This window comes from Falco punctatus (genome assembly GCF_963210335.1).
Source record: "Falco punctatus genome assembly, chromosome: 7".
Taxonomy (NCBI): domain Eukaryota; kingdom Metazoa; phylum Chordata; class Aves; order Falconiformes; family Falconidae; genus Falco; species Falco punctatus.
The window spans coordinates 1775969-1792843 of NC_137587.1; the positions used below are offsets into that span (position 1 = coordinate 1775969).

General features: G+C 49.5%; 1 long non-coding RNA gene across 5 annotated transcripts in view; it reads left to right on the plus strand.

The window, feature by feature from the left end:
* Positions 1-16875, plus strand: part of LOC308067313 — a 51133-nt gene that overhangs the window by 19472 nt on the left and 14786 nt on the right. For all 5 annotated transcript variants that reach the window (XR_013929520.1, XR_013929521.1, XR_013929522.1 and 2 more), the window contains exon 1: positions 1-16022. This exon is cut by the window's left edge and continues 19472 nt beyond it. This is a non-coding gene — a long non-coding RNA (uncharacterized lncRNA). The remainder of the gene's footprint in view (positions 16023-16875) is intronic.

Genomic DNA, 16875 nt, shown 5'->3' on the forward strand with positions numbered 1-16875 from the left:
CGGGCTGGGCTGAATGCAGGAGTGTCAGAAGGGAAGCCCCGCGCACAGGCAGTGGCGCCCGGGGACGTCGCAGGTTCCATATGCCAGGGGACTAATAGCGGCAGGCTGGGGCTCGGGGGACAACACTGGCCCATGGGCAAGAAAAGGAGAGGGGACACTTGGAAAGGGACGGCCTGGAATGGGTTCCGGCGTCTGGCAGCAGAGCGCGAAGCATGTCACCTGCTCCAGCCCCTGCCTTCCCTCGGTGGGCACCGGGGGCTCGGCTATTGTTGTGTCCCAGTGAGATGCTGGGGGTGCAGTGCTGGAGCTGGGGCGGGCGCCCACGGGCATGCTGGGCTGCCGGGCTGGGCCTGCCTGCAGCTGCTGGCGAGGCCTCGGGAAGTGTTGGCTCTCACATTACAGATTTTGGGGGGCTTGGGAAGGGGGAGAGACGTGTAGAAGCATCATCGCCCCATGTTTCCTGACCTGCTGTCCCTGTACCATTGTCTCCTCTCCATGGGGGTGGAGAGGGACGAGCAGAAGCAGCAGACAGGCTGGGGATGTAACCCTCCAGAATCAAACCACAAGAAAACGCTTTCTAGGGACACATCAGCACTGCGTAATGCTCAGCGGTGTGGGAATCCCCCTGTGATGGAAACCAGAGGTGGGAAGGCCAGCAGGGCTGTGTGGGTTTAGCAGCCCTAGCTTATCTGCCACACTAGCTTGTGTTAACATCCCTTTCAGATGCTGCCAGACCTGAGCTTGCTTTGCAGATGAGGCAGAGACCTGCTGGCAGTGGTGATCGAGCTGGGCATCTGCAGGGTGCACCTGAATAAGAGTGGCCGGCTCCCAGACCCAGCCTCCGCTGCTTCCAGGGTAACCTGTCAGAGGGTGACCTGGTTTTCTCTGTGCACCTGTCATGCAGAAAGTGTGAAGATGCCCCTGGACAGAGGGAAGCCAAACCCGAGAACCCAGCTGCTACTCCAGTTGCTGAGCAGGGTCAGCAGCACCTCTCTGCCCACAGCCACTCACCCACTTGCCTTTCTGGGGCATATACTCACACACAGAACAAAAGATCTGTTAAAAAATAACCAAAGCTGAATGTGCATTTCACTGAAGTCTGGGTAACGCCCAATGTATCATATGTCCATGATAAAATGCCAACTTGTTCCAGAAACGCCGCAATTGTGTCTGAATATCTGAGAAAGAACAGTCCCAGGAGTACCCGCCAGCCTTTCATGCTCAGCAGGGGGTCGGTGCTTTATGTTTATTGCTAGTCACCAATTTATGCCCCCGACCAATTTTCAAATTTTCTCATAAATCATCCAAAAAATACATACAGAGGTCACAGTAACAAATGAGAAAGCGTTCAGAACAGGTTTCTTGGATAGGAAGTGGGATTTCTCTGGGCTGATTACTGGTTTCATCCTCTGAATCATGCTGTAGGTTTTCACCTGGCTCTCTGCTGAGATGTATCTATTCACACCCATTTTGTTCCTCTGCCAATAGACTTTAACAAAGATCAGGCACAGATTTTCAAAGCAGCCCATGACTGCATTGGTGAGGTCATGGGATGATGAACAGAAGCTGTGAAAAAGTCTGAAAAGTCTAGCACTTGGCAAAGCGCTACAAAAGCCGAAGGGCTGAAACCTTAGCATGGCCCAGAGGTTTGGATCTACCAGAGTGGTGGGGATGGCAGAATGGAAGACCCCAGCTGGTGAGGGATTTGAAGCAGCAGCTGCAGCACCAGCACGGAGAAGAGGGCGTTGGGCCAGCGGTGGGAGCAGGGAGTTGGGTTGGAGGGAGCAGGTCCCTGGGGAGGGACATCTGGCTGTGGGGTGCTGAGCGGGGCTGGCCGGGACATGTGGCACAGAAGGTGAGGGATGTGTGTGCCGGGTGGCCCCAGGGTGTTTAACCAGGCACTGTTGTGAGCCAGGGATGGAGGTGGCCTGCGGTTCCCTCACCTCCACCACCTTCTAGTGTGTAATATGCAACAGGTTCGAACGTGACTGGACTTAGGCACAACCTCTGGTGCCCCAGTTGCAATTGTTTAGCCCTGTACTGCACCTCAGCTCTCTCCCTGTCTGTGCAGAGCTGGTGTTGAGCAATCCTCCAAATGTTTACTTTGCTTTTGGAAGACAATGGAAATTTACTCCAGAGCTTTACCTCATCACTGCTGGGATATTTGTGGGCAGCAGCGTTTCCAGCATGGTCCTGGTTCTTCCTCTGTCTGGCTCCTCCTGTACCAGAGGCAGCCGGCTTTGCAGCAGTGTTTATTTCCTCCCAGTTTTACTTGAATCCATTGCCTCCCAAACTTCTGTGAAAACTTCATCCACGTCTTCTGCATCTGCATGAGCCAAAACGTTAGCGATTGAAACCTCCGCTCCTCCACGCTTAACAAAAGCTCGCCTTTTCCGTGGAGGAGCCCTGAGGAGCCAGGGGCTCTGCAGGGGATCCATCCCCTCTCCATGTGGTGCTGGCTGCAGGGCATCTCCAGGAGGGACTTGCCAGCATCCATCCGCTAGCTCCATCTAGTGAGAAGACTACCGCAGGATCTGCCAGCGTGGGGATGTGGGGCCAGGCACCCCGGCCTTCCCGGGACCCCTGGCAGGATCACCCTGGCTCCTCTGGGTCCCCAGGTGGGTTGTGCTGGAGGATGCCAGGCTGGATGGAAACCTGTGGGCAGAGGCTCGCTGGGGCTGGGGCTGCAGCAGGGGGTGGAGAGGAGGTGTGGGAGCAGGACAGGGTACGGTGCACTGGCCCCATGCAGTCCGTGATTTCCCCCCCCCCCGAGTGTGGAGTGAGCTGGAGTGTCTCCTGGTGGGCTGGGGGCTAGAGTCCTCCTTCCAGACCTCTCCTCCTGGGATGGTGCGTTTACAGTGAATCTGATCGTTTCATTGGGCTTGGATCTGCTTTAAATTGGCAATGTCTTCCTGCTTCTTGGCACCGCAGTTTGATGGCCATTAACATCAACCACCGCCTGTCAGACATAGCTGCCAGCACCAAGAAGTTCATCCTTCCCCTGGAATGGCTGTTGAGTGAACCTAAGTCCTCATCATCTGCTAGAAAGATTGTGCTTTAGTGGGAGGCTCTTTAGGTCTACACAGCTGGAACAGTGTCCCTGGTCCCTTGTACAGCTGGCACAACAGGTCACCGCACACCACCACTGTGCGGAGTTGCGCCATTTCTGGGCAAAGAGGCAATTTTGTGTCACTCAGAGAAGACACAGCCTTTCCTTTTCCACTACTGGCACTCGTGGTTCACCTTTTGGCAAGCCACGTCCCATCCGATACCCCTCTTCCTCTAAGCCTATGGAGAAGAAGGCTCTGCAACTGATTTGTCATCTCCCTTGGCTGCTGAACCCTTTGGGTTCAACCATGTTGTTTCTCCAGTCTCTAGCTGAAGTGCATGAGCTTTAAGGTCATCTGATAGACCATAGTAATTTTAAATTCTGCATGACAGAATTAAAAAAATCCAGTATTTTTTATTATTATTTTTTTTTCATGACAAGTCTGAGGTTAAGATTTGCGACTGGGACTCCAAGCATATTCTTGACTGCTGCTGTTGGACGAGGTTGGGGGAAGCAGGGATTTATCTGGGATCTCCTTTGTTCACTCTGTAACTCTTTGCTTTAGCCAGTGGATTCCTTCAGTGACCGAGATAAAATTTATCTGTGTGGTGTCCATTTCTGCCACCTCACTGCCTATTGGACTCGTCACTTGCACGGGAATGGCATCTTAAAGGATGGTAATCTGGGAAAGATAGGGGAATAAATGTAGATTTACTTCTGGGTATGATGACCTAATGTGACAATTCGGCAAAAAAAGGCCCGTACCGTCCTTGTGGTGAGCAAATGGGGAAATCAGGGTGCATCAGAGAGCACAGAGAGGATGCATTTCTCTGAACTTCAGTGGTGGAAACCACGATGAGATATTGGGTTTGGCTGTGCTAGCCACACTTGGAGAGGGTTAAGTGGGCTGACAAATTACACGTGGGTCAGATAGGAGGTAGAAAAGTAAAAAATCTGCAATATGAAAAATGCATTTTTCACTTTGGCAAATACTATACTCCTTGAAGAAGGTTGAGAAGTGATTCTATCTTTGCCTATAAAAATTTAGATCAAAAAAAGTATCTGATACCATTGGTTTTAAAAATTTTTTTCTTTCATTTAGTCAACAAGACAAATATACTCTGCTGGCTGAAGGTTTAAGAATCTAAAGCTGGAATAAAGGTTACATTTTTAAGAGTAAGCATATAACAAGCCACTTCATTTGAGCAATCTGGGGAAATGCAGTGTTATTCATAGATTACATTCCTCTCTGTGACAGAAAAGGAATCATTAATCTTTTTTTTTTTAAGACCAGCACTGTAGTAATTCCTATCTCCCTTCCAAGCAAAAGCAGATGATTTATGTAAATCATTCTGTGCTTGCAACTACAGAGGGTGAGGCTGTGAGACTCAAGAAGTCTCTTGTGTTTCTCTGTGTTTTGTTTCATCTCCTCTTGAACAAAGGTGTTGGGCTGAAGCCTTCAGCAGCCTGCAGATTCAGCGGTGAAGGATTTCTTTCCCTCTCAGGCCATTTCATGCTTTAGTGAAGAGGAAGCTTTGTGCGCAACTGACCGGCAGCATCTCCTCTCTCCCATTCCCTCTGCTTGGAGCACATACTTGGCACCATGTCTCGAGGCAATGGAAAAGGTTGGCAAAAAGTCAATTTTGTCTGACCAAATAAGGCCTTCCACCTGAAGGAGGAAAACTATGGTCCTACGTCCTGTTTCTGTGTTGCTTAAGTGCTTCAACCTTAACATTTCATTTTTCACTATCACCCACCAGTTTTTACCCTGCAGTGTCTCTCCTGCCTGGCTGCCTTATAGAGGTTTGAGGAAATGTGGCTCATACCCTCTCGCTAAGAGAAGCATTGCAAGAATGGTAAGATTCCAGGAATAGGAAATGTGGTATTACTCAATAAACATTAAATAACAAACACCCCCTCAAGCCATAGAAGAAAAAAAAATAATGTTCATTGACCTTTTTGGTACAAAATCATTAAGAAAAGGGTGGACGATCTGAAGATGTTTGATGTCCCTATCCAGTGCGAACACTGGATTTATTTACTGGAATGTCTAAGGCTCAAGCTGGAATGAGGGGAAGAAAGAGAGGGGCTTTCCTCCGCACATACTATAAAGGAGAGAAGTCAAGTGTCTTTGCATTGTGCAACACACGATTTCTGTAACGTTAATCAAAATGTGTGTGCGGGGTGGGGGGTGGGGGGAAAGCTAGATTGTGTTGATAGGCTATTGCTTAGAGAAATTCCAGTTCCTGAAGCTCTTAACGAAAGTATTCGCCATGAGGAGGGGGAAGGGTTGGCAATGAAGGCCTTTTTTTCTCAAGAACTCCCATTTGGAACACATTATGCTCTTGCAACATGGGATGGATAAACATTGTATTAATGATTAGATGGAGACCAAGAGCTGAATTTGTTTGCATTCGGTAAAGCAGTTGTTCCATTGACCATATGTCTTTACTTTTGGGAAGAAGTAGCTATTAAGAGAAAGCGTGTCTCTCTGTGAAAATGAACTGGACTGCATGTGGAAAGGAGGAATGGTCATTTGAACTCTGCCTAAGCCCACTCATACTTTACCTCTGTACCAGTTTTGCTTTCAGAAACCAGCTGTCAAGTTATCAGGCTGAGAGATGACAATTTCAATCTGCTAGGTTTCTGGTGACACATGTGCCAAACATCACAGGACCATCATGAACTGGGATCCAACGTACTGGAAGCAAAAGGGAAAAAAACAACCCATACACATATATAAACTGGTAAATACGGAAATGAAGTATCGCAGCTGGGCTGAGTGAAGGTACAGAAAAGCATCCAGATTTGCCCTACGCGGGGATTCCAGCATGATCTTCTGGGTCTTTTTCTGAAATCTACCTTTTAATTTTTAAGCTGCAGTTCTCAAGTTTTCAGGTGCTCTTTCCAGGTGCAAAATGTTGCTTGGAACAGGCACATCAAACTCTGATCCTCCAGCTGGCTGTCTGGACAGGCGGCCCTGCTCCCATTTGTTCTGGCCAACTGGAATGGGGAAGGGACCGTCCCAGAGAGACTGCTTCCCATGAACAAATGTGTTTCTCGAGATTTTGCACCTGGGGCTCTCCTGCTGAAATTTTTAGGATTTTTTCCTCTGTAACTGAAAACAATGATTCACCTTTTATATAGGAAATAATTCACTGACAGTTTTTGAGTTTGAATTCCTCTCAGACCTGTCTGTCACCAAAAAAATGTCCAGCACTGGGATAATAGCATTAGCAAATTTTAAATTCAACCCTCTGTTAATCTTGTAATTTATTACACATACACACACACACACGAAAATTAACCATATGTTCTTTGCTGGTTTTCCCATTGTACTGCGGATGGGAACATGGCTTCTATGGAAAATTTGTGTTTTGACTGGGTTCTAAAGTTTATCCCAGGTATCATAAATAGTCACAAACTCAATTCTGAGTCCAGGAAAGAATCAAAAGCTCCTGAGATGAAAAATGCTGCTTTTTGATAAAATGAGTAGCGGTAACTTTCCTAGATGATGCTCTGCCAGTGCAGAGAAAGGTTTCATCTGCTGCCTCTGGGAGGGATTTCCTGCCCCCCTGAATCAGAAGGGGAGATCACTTTGAGCAGCTGAAGGGCTAGAAGAAGACTCATTTTGAGCGAGATCAGATTTTCACCCTTCCGTGTAAGGGCAAGTCTTGTTCATCCCTTATCCAGGAACGGGAATGACTCAATGTCAAGGAATTACAAGCAATAAAATTTGGGATGCGATAGACCACAGGATAAAATTCATGCGCATGGGGGAGACTATTGGATTGAGAACAAAACAAGACAGGGCAAAGAATAATGGGGAGGAACATCTACAGATGCTCATCATTGTTCAGGAATCTGAGATGTGAGGCTGCAAGAAGCAGTTATACACATGGCGTGGTTGGGAAGGATGCGAAGTGGAGAACAGAGAAGCTCTTCAACCTGGAAAGAGGAAAGCGGCTGAGGGAGCTGCCAGGGTCACAGTGACCAAGAAGCTGCCTTTGAGCTGCCTGAGTGACAGGGGTATTCCCAAGAAGGCATTGCCTCAAGTGAGACGGGAAGGAACTGAGCATACCCCAAACAGGCATGTGGGAAGGAGAATGGCCAGTAATTCATCCAAACCAGATGTTTCCAGGGGAAACACAAGACGTGGAGGCAGATACCTGGACAGGTGCCCCAGTCGATGCAGGAAAAGAGTGGAAAACAGGAGGATGGGAGAAATGTGGGTACCTCACAGGGACAAGCCAGATGACAACATGTGCAATGCAGATTTGCTGGGGCACCAAACCAGAATCTAGGTAGGAGCAGTTTACAGAGGACTGGATTCAGTCTTGAAGAGGGTGCATTGACAAAGACCATATTTTGGGCATGATGCCCGAGTGTGCTCAAGGGACCTGGAGGTCCGTGGTTCCAGACCATGGTGTCTGGCAGTGCCAGAGCAGAGTGTGTGGGCTGCTCTTCTGTGCTGCAGCTGGGAAGGGGGTTATCACCTGGCTTCTCTTAGCTGAATGTGAGTTACAGTTGTGCCACCATCTTTGGTCCCTAGTATCAAAAGCAAAAGGAAGAACTTCCTGTAGAAGTTGTTCCTCTCTTACTGACAGCCTGCCAAATGCTTTCTACAGGAGATGGCAATTGTTTAGCTGCAGTGACTGCTAAAAAAAGAAATAACCCCAGAGGTTAGGAGCTGCTGCAAGGTATTTGCAAGCAGTATGGAATGACAAGGGCTAAAGTGATGTCTTCACTGAAGAAGAGGTAAGGTGTTCTTACACTTTGTTCTGAACGGGAGCTGGTCGTCAGGTCAGCGTGCTGTATGGAAAGCTGATGCCAAGGTTGGATGCCAGGTAGTGTAGATAATTGGAAAACTTTTCTGTGTGTTGATTCCCACTGAAGTTTGCAAGCACAGGAGAGTAATGTTATACGGAGGCTTGTAAACAGTCACTAGTTAGCTCTTTACTTAGTGCTGTGCTGGTAAATTAAGCTTGGAAGAACAGTTGGGGCATTTTAACCCAAGGGCAGGCAAGGAAGTGTGATCAGAACCCAGCAGTCTTTCTGTTTCCCGTCTCTGGACATTTGTTCATAGTTCATTAGATGTATTATACGATACCGGTATTTTGTATGTCTGTAGATCAACTCATTGTAGAGGCATCTCAAGAAATCCTCGTTGCCAACTGCTGGCTGGAGATCACATGGATGTGAGAGCTGGAGGAGGAGTGTGGTACGGAAGAAGAAAGCTGGACTCAGCCTATTTTGGAAGGCCTCTGGCAACAGGAGGGATAACCTCATCCAGCATGTATCTGAGATGCAATGAATGGTGAATGCAGAGTTATGGGATCTCAGCGAAAAGATCACCGCAGCGCATTGTCTGGGAACATCCTGCATCCAAAGCAGGTCCCTCTCGGTACTTTGCTTCTCAAGGTTTTAGGTGAGTGCCAAGCTCCTCCTCAGGTATGGCTGTCCTGCATGTCCCCTGGCCCCAGGCGGTGCCGCTGCTCTCCAGAGCCCCTTATGGGAGATAGGAAGCTGGTGCTGCCGCTGTGTCACCAAAGGGAACCTTCCTGGGGCTCCCTGCAGCATCTTGCCAGAATGTCACAGGTCCTCTCTCCACGGTGCTTCCATTGATGCTCTTCAGGATCGTCTTTATAAAAAACTGTTGGGTTTCTAGGGGGGAAGTAAGGAGGGATTTGGAGCATGCTACGCACTGGAGCTCCGTTACCCTTTTGAACTTGGCTTAAGACATTTTAGCTTTCTGGCTTTGAACAAGACACTGGAGAAAGTCTCAGAGAAATGGAGTCCCTTTAGTGTAGCTGACGTTTACACAGCAGCCAACATTTCATATTGTTTGTGGAAAGCATTTTCAATTAGGTGATGGGGCAAAGGAGAGGTTTTTCTCTGACCTGGAATTCAGTGTTTGTTGTTTATTTTGATATTGTATTCCCACGCAGTTAACTGGCTCCATGTCTTGTATGTTCTTGCTTGTGATTTTTGCAATAAAAGGTTGGGATTGACAGGCAAAGTCAGGACATTCAGGTATAAAGTAAGGTTATCTGCTGGAGCTGGTTACTGTGCCGGCTTAGGGGAACAATTCTTTTTATCCTGTATCCTGGGCATTGTGCTGCAGAGAGGGCTGATGCTTTTAAATGGGCAGACCAAGAGACAGAGGTATTTTACTTGGGCAGTGCAAGTGCTTGCGCACATGGTGGATGTTACAGAGCTAATGGGCCAGCCAGATCCAAAGGAGAGGAGCATCTGACACCGTGTGGAATTACCTATTTGCAGTCTGACCCATAACCACTTAAAATTGATTCAAGACTTGCTGGTGTCCTTCTTCATTCTGCAAAGTTTATACATAGGGCTGACATCTTTTGGGATTAAATATTTTAAGCCTGATCTTCAGTGATGCAGACACCGAGCTGGGAAAGTAGGGTTGCCTCTTGTCAGGATGAGGTAATGCAGCTGAATAGATGGAGGCATGCGTTTACTGGAGAGCTAAGGGAGTTGTGCTGTCATTTACTATTAGCACAACTACTATTGTGCTAATTAACTACTAGCATTGTCCCTGGGCACTAGTAGAGGTTCCTGTCCATGTAATCTAGAAGTGCTGAGCCTGGTTTCCAGCCTTGCTTGGAGTTGCACCCATCCTGACTTCGGCAGCTAGGACAACCTCAATTACAACAGTTTTATCAGCTTCTCGCAGTTATTTTACAGACATGGTTGTTACCAGGTACGTTGTCAGGACTGTGTTTTCTAGCAGTTTTACTTTCTCTGAGAGGAAGCACATGCAATTTATTAAGGAAGAATAGAGCCCTATATAGCAAGGAGTTTGGAGAAGACATGACCCAAAGCTTCCCTGGTACTGTTCTCTCTTCGTGTCTTCAGAGTTCTCCAAACAGAGGATAGAGAACAGGCACTTTTTTTTTTTCTAGAAATGCTGATGAAGATCACAGGGAAAGAAACTAGGCACCTGGTGAGAAAATGATGATTCAGCCCCTGAAAAGGATGCTCCCCCCAAGCAGTTCCCCAGGTTGTTTTCTGCATGTAATTTGATTTTTTGAGACATTTTAAAGACTCCCAGATACAGACAGCTGCTGCTGCTGAGCATGCTGGTTGGCAGCCTGGGAAAGCGCTTTCCTCAGAGCCCCTGGAGGGAGGCTTCCATGCGGAGGCTGCCAGCTCGGCGCCTGCGGGAGGCGGGTCTCGGTGGGGTACCAGCTCCGACGGCAGCGCTCCACCGCAGGCTGCGGGCGGGCAGCGGGCGCCTGGCAGAGTAACTCCTCTTGCAGAGGCAGCCCGTGAGGAAAGCACAGTAGATAAAGGCTGTCCCTGGGAAGGCTGGTGTGTATCAGAGGAGCCTGTGAAATGCTTTTCCCTACTGTTTCTTTAATGTGGAGCCTGGCAGCCTCAGGATCCATGATCCAGCGAAGCATGGCCACACTCTGTAGACTTTCAAACTTTATTGGACATCAGTAGATGATCCATCTACCCTTTGTATTTTCCTTGAGAGCCCCGTGGGGATTAATGCAGTTGTCTGATGTTACCAGCAACAGAGCTGCTGTTTCCAGGGCTGGAGTCAGATTTTCAGCTGGCCTGATACTGGTTTTCCCCTGCCAAGCAAGTGGATGAGCTGATGGTTGAAACGGACCAGGAGATGGGCTGTAATGTGGGAGAGGGACAGGCAGTGCCTGAATTAGGATGGGGAACGGCTGGTGTCCCTCACAGCAGCTTCCCCACACAACCATCCGCACAAGGGAAGCTGATGCGCGGCAGCATTCCCAGCCTCCTTAGTACTGATCTTAAAGCTGAGAAGTATTTACAGTGGGCACTATACACTCGCTTTACTCTCGGTCTACGTGGATTTAATGAGCTCCGTAAAAGAGATCGGTATTGTTTGCCTCCAGGTAAAATAGATCAGTATTGAACTCACATGCATCACTCAGAAATACTGTTATAACGTTACGGTAACATTGTCCTCTCTTGTTGTGTGTGAAGGGATTAATTTAGCTGTAGATGAGAGTGCTACCATGCAATAACCTCAACCGTGTTTGCTTCTGACTGATGAAGAAAGATCCCTTTTCTCTCCTTGGTGCTCTGATCAAATCAGTCTCTGAACAAGATTTGCTTTGCTTAGTGTTGTTGCAAGCCATCCACGAACCCCAAACCTAAAAAGTTAAAACCAGGGAAGAGGCCAGGGAGCACCTCTTGCAGCTCCAGCCTGGTGGAAGGGAGCTGGCAGCTCTGTCGAGAAGCTTGTCCACGGGTGTCACAGTGGTGGCAGCTTGTATAGCTGCACCCACACCACACATGAAGCTGCAGGAAAGGGGTGGTACGTGGTTGGTAGAAGCTACCCTGCACCAGCTTCCCAGGGTTGGCCCTTCAGGGGGTGTTCTGCAAGAGTGCTGTGAGCGAGGCGTTCCTAGTTACTTCAGTCCCAGGCTAACTGCCCAGCGGTTCGTGATTGTCCTCGGCACAGACGGATGCACATCAGGTTCCCAGCCTGGCAGCGACATCTTTACTGGGAAGCACTGGGGACAGAGGCATGTGAGTCATTGGTAGCACAGGGCAACCCCAGTCCTAATCTCTGCTGGGGACCTCAGAAATCTCTACAACATGGGAGTTTACATGGGGCAAAGAGCAGTATCCCTGATGGCTCTTTTCCCCAGGGAAACCCACAGCAAAATGCAAGATATGTGGACGTGTGAAAGGCTGGTGAGAGCGCTTATCTCTGGCGTGGCATATAGCAATCCTGCTGAGGTGGATACATTGCTGTCATTTCTCAGCGGCTGATGCCGGCTCCCCAGCCATGGGAACGCTTCTTTGTGGTGCCATTATCATCAGGTCCCTGAAATCTGCTGCTGCAGAGATCTTTTGTCATCCCAGCTCATTGCTGACAACAGTAACATGTAAACAAATACCATTCCTGTAAATCAGCATTTAATTAGTTTAGTGGAAGGAGTTCAGGGAGACGTAGCCTAGAAACAAGATTTCATAGGAAGGATTCTGCAGCACCATGTCCTGACCACCTCCAGCTCTGCAGTCGGCATGCCAAGCCCCCTGGGAAGAGTGCGCCCGTTATTTGCCAAGGACCAGCATTGCCCAGGGGTCCCGGCAGAGGGGCCCAGCCCCAGCTCATGCAGTACGGGAGCTGCTGAGGGGGAACTCCACAGAAATGTGCAGGTTTTTTCAAGTTCACTGGAGGACCACACCATGGGGTGCCCGAAAGACTCCTTGCCTTGTAGCTACAGGGCGTGCGGTGGCTTGAGGAAGGGGCCTCCAGTTGCGTGAGGGGAGGTTTAGGCTGGATATTAGGAACAATTCCTTCACAGGAAGGGTGGTCAGGCACTAGGACAGGCTGCCCAGGGACACGGTCCATCCCTGGAGGTGTTTAAAAACCACGCAGATGTAGTGCTCAGGGACACAGGTTAGCGGTGGGCTTGGCAGTGCTGGGGTAATGGTTGGCCTCGATGATCTCAAAGATCCTTTCCAACCTCAGTGATTCTACGATTCTATGATTCTCTGATACAACTACACTGATGTGCATGTAGCGATGGCTGTCTTTGGCACCTTGGAGTTCAGGGTATGGAGATACAGAAAGATGTGTTTTATTGCCCATGTTAGTACGAGCATCCCACAAAGCTTTGGCTGAGTCCTGCAATCTTTCCATTCTTGTTTCCCATTCTGGTCTGCTCTGGTTGTGCATTCACGTTGTCTCCATCCCAGGACTGTGCAGGATGATGCTGTGGCACCACCAGTCTTTTCCTCACTTGTGCCGAAGGTGGAAGGGAACTGCCTCCCACACATGAGGTGATTTTTAAACTCAGGGGGTTTCTGTCCTGGGAAGGATGTGGACATGCATACTCCAAGTTTCACTGAAGAGGACTTGCTCTTCACACTGCTTCTGACCCCAAGAACAAAGGCAAGAGAGAAGTTGCTTGAACATGCAGAAAGGCTGTAATATTTCTGTGGAGGACACATTGCAATTCCTGTATGTGGTGCCTCCATTTATCTTATCTTATGCTTATTTCCAGACAGTCCAAATTCTACGTGCCAATACAACTTACCTTTCCCTGTGCTCCTCCCATGCTCTAACATGAAGAAACAAGACAGAGTTGTCACTTCAAGAGTTATTTACAAACTGCTATATTTTCTTTACAGAGGCTCTCAGCAGAAGCAGGGAACAGCTTTCTGTACGTGCCTGCGTGAACTAGAACACTTCCTAGCTTGACCTGCTTCCAGCAGAGTAAACACAGATGCCTGAAATGTGGGTCAAAAAGTGTATTCTGCACATACAAATTATATCCTAGCTATGGTAGTAAAATAACACAGCTGTGTCTCCTCTGGAACTGAAGGAGTCAGACTCTTGTGAGTAGATGAACTCATTTAAGTGGCTGCTTCTCTTGGTCTTCTGCTTTGCTGAAAGCTGTTTTTTTACTGTGGAAGTTCAACACGGTCATCACTTCTTGGGTTTGGGGGGTTAGGGCGTGCTGCTCTGCAGTGCTCTCCCTGGGAGTCATCAGCTGGGTCCTGTGCCATGCCCCGGGGCAGCGGTGCCTTCTGGGCTGCCAGGGCGCCCACGGGGTCCTACACCAGCAGACGTGGTGAGCCCTCCCCGGCTCACCTTGTGCCTCTGCTCTGACGGGTCCTGAGCTGGATGCAGCCACGGACACGGTGTTCCGTGCCCACCCCCGTGCCAGCCCGGAGCAGGGCTGCCGCCCCGCTGAGCCCTCCTGCTGCGGTCAGCAAAAGCCAAGTGGAAGGTGCGGCCCCCGGCACTGCTGAAATGCAGCGATGGTGAGGGGTGCGCAGCGATGGTGAGGGGTGCGCAGCGATGGTGAGGGGTGCGCAGCGATGGTGAGGGGTGCGCAGCGATGGTGAGGGGTGCGCAGCGATGGTGAGGGGTGCGCAGCGATGGTGAGGGGTGCGCATTGGCCCGTGCTGCCAGCGAACCGCTGTGGGTTCAGCTCAGCTGCCTTTGGCTGGGTTGCTTCGGATATCATGGTGTGTTCAAGAGCAAACCAAGGTTCATAAAGCAGCCGGGTCTCTGGGAAAGGACCTTTCCCTGTGGTGCCCCTGGGGCAGGTGTAGCACAGGGCTTGCAGCACTGCCTTGCACTGCTGCCCTAGAGATCCTCCACCGCGGAGGAGGAAGGGGAAGGAGTGTCACAGCTGGCAGGTGTTCAGTGCCACCCCCTCGGCTCAGCCAGGGCGCTGCTTTACTGGCCTCTTATCTTTATGTTAATCTGGCTTTATAATTTTTATGGTTAGGAAAAGGAAAATAAAACCTCAGAGATACAGAACACCCTGAACACAATATCCAGGCAATGACACCCTTTTCTGGCTGACGTAAATGCAGCTTCTGGTGTTAGTTATATCCAGGCTCTGATCTTTCTCCATGTTAGCTCCTCACGCTATCTGCAATAAATACACATCTTGACTTGCACCAGTGCAAATAAGAGAGTTGGTCCAATGATCCTGGCACTCCATTTGTAGGAACATTTTGGCCTGACTCCCCTTTCAATTTTCCCAGATACTCCTGGCTGCAGTGGAATCACACTGAGCTGATGCTCATCTGTGAAGAGAAGGAACTCTTTCCTTACAGCCGTATCTGCCAAATCATAACACACTAAATGGTCCCTGAGCTATAGCGTGACAGGGGAAATTCCCCCAAGTTTCATCTCACTACACTAGCAGAAGGCAGTCTTACAGATTTTCACAGTTTTTTTAGAAGCCTACGAGCAAAGAATTTATGAGGGAGAAGAGAACTCAGGAGATTTCAGAGGATTTTTTTCATTCTTGCTCTTTTCAAAGCTCCTGGAGTTTCTCTAGCAGTGCTGCAAGATCACACCTCAGTGTTTTCCCAGCTTCCCATTTCTGTGACTCCCTCAGGGCTGGGCATGTGGAACCTGCAAGCTGCAGGTAAGGGTGGATCCGGATCCGGAGGGATGAGCTCTGGGGGAGTGTGCACCAGCCCTGACGAGGGAGCAGATGGAAATGTCCCACCACAGCAGCTCACGGGCCGCTCCTACCAAGCTGCTGTGGGCAGCACAACACCTCCATGTCTAGCTGCAGCTGCCCCGGTCTTAACTGATGTTATGGTCTAAACTGGGCTCCGCAGCAGCACTGGTTAGGCTGCTGCTGCTGCTGTCTTCCTGCCCCTAGTCTATGAGGAGCCTGGGCTGTGTCCCTTCCCTTCCCTCCGGCTGCCTCCCCGGCCCCTTTGCAGCCTCATCAGAAGCCGCTTTCTGTTCTCTGGGATTTGGCTCCCTAGCTTTAGGCAAGAAGGTTTCAACAACAGAGCACCTGGCAGTGCTTTGCCAGGGATAACGACCTATTTACAGGAGAAAGGAATTGTGCTCCCATCCCTGCCACTTTCAAACAGGAGAACCACTTTCTGCAGTCATAGCGATCTTGCCAAGCTGCCGTAATCCTTTTTATAATCAACATCAGTTGACAGTGCCTCTCCAGCTATGGGAGCTGCCTTTCCTGTGTCCTCCACCTGTGTAGCTGACTGGTGCTGCAGGCAGTCTCTCTTCCCCTCCGGTGGCCTGAGGAGCAGTTGTCTCTATGGGCATTTTTCACAGTCCTAGCTCAGAAATGGACATCTTCATTTTAGCTCAGCCATGAGCCTTTCATTTTGTTTGGTGAGAAGGTACACTTTTCGGAGAGTGCAAGGCTGGGGTTGTGCACTTGACAGGAGGGAAGTTCCTTTCCTTTCTTCCCTTTTCCCCCTTTCTTCCTCGAGATGAAATTTTTTTAGTCTCTTTAAAATGGCTTTTTGTTTACTCACAGCCTTTACTCACATCCCTTCCTCTTTCAATTGCAGCTCATCTTTCTGTTTCATGCGCCTTCAATGCTGGGATTTCCTAAAATAGCTGGGCAGAATTTCCAAGGAACACAGGAAGAGGAGCTTTGGTCCCCTTAATATACCATAAACACAGAGAAAATCTTTTACCATCATGAGTGAACAGCGACAGGTACTTCAAAATAAAAATCCTGATGAAATGTTTTCACCTAACGGCAGACCTTCACCTCCAAGAGGATGCTGTGGTTGCTCCCCGAAGGCGGCTGAGTTGCTGTGCCTTTCCCAGCCCCCCCCCCGGCTGTGAGCACAGTCCGTGCTGGCAGCAGCAGGCACAGACCCGGCCGAGCTCAGCATCTTCCCTGCCCGACCCAAGGGGAGACGCAGGTGCCTATCACCAGGGCTTCAGGTCCCACCAGCACTTTGTCACTGCAGAAAAAATGAAAGCGGGGAAAAAAGGGGTTTCCTAATGATGAGCTGTGTCTGAACTCTGCTGTTCTTGGCAGTGGACCTCACAGCGTTAAACAGGAGAGCGTGTGCCTGAAGCCTGCGGGTTTGTATTAGTTTGGCTCACTAATCTCGCTGAAACACTGCTGGCTTCAGCCACTGCAAGGCTTAAGTGGGGCAGCAAAACAAACGGAAGCCTGAATATCTGCCCAGGTTATCGGCACCTCCCTTCCACCAGCAAACACCCTGGCACCGGTCAGCATGGGGGGACCCTAACCCCAACCCCATTGCCCGGCTGCTTTATGGCTGAACTTCTTTTAGTGTTAGGAATCTTGATCAGACAGAGATGAAATGTGCAGACATGAGAATAATTACCTGTGCTGTCAGCCAGAACTGAGGACAGACGGTGGTTCCTCAGTTCATCCCGACAGTTCACTTTTTTGCTCTTACACAGTGAAGTGACAGTGCATCCTGACCTGGACCGCCCCGAGGGTAAGATCTGTAGATAAAGCACAGGTGCTGTGATTTGCTGAAGGATATTCCTGATTATTTTACCCCTGGAGCTCTCGTTTCCTTATCAA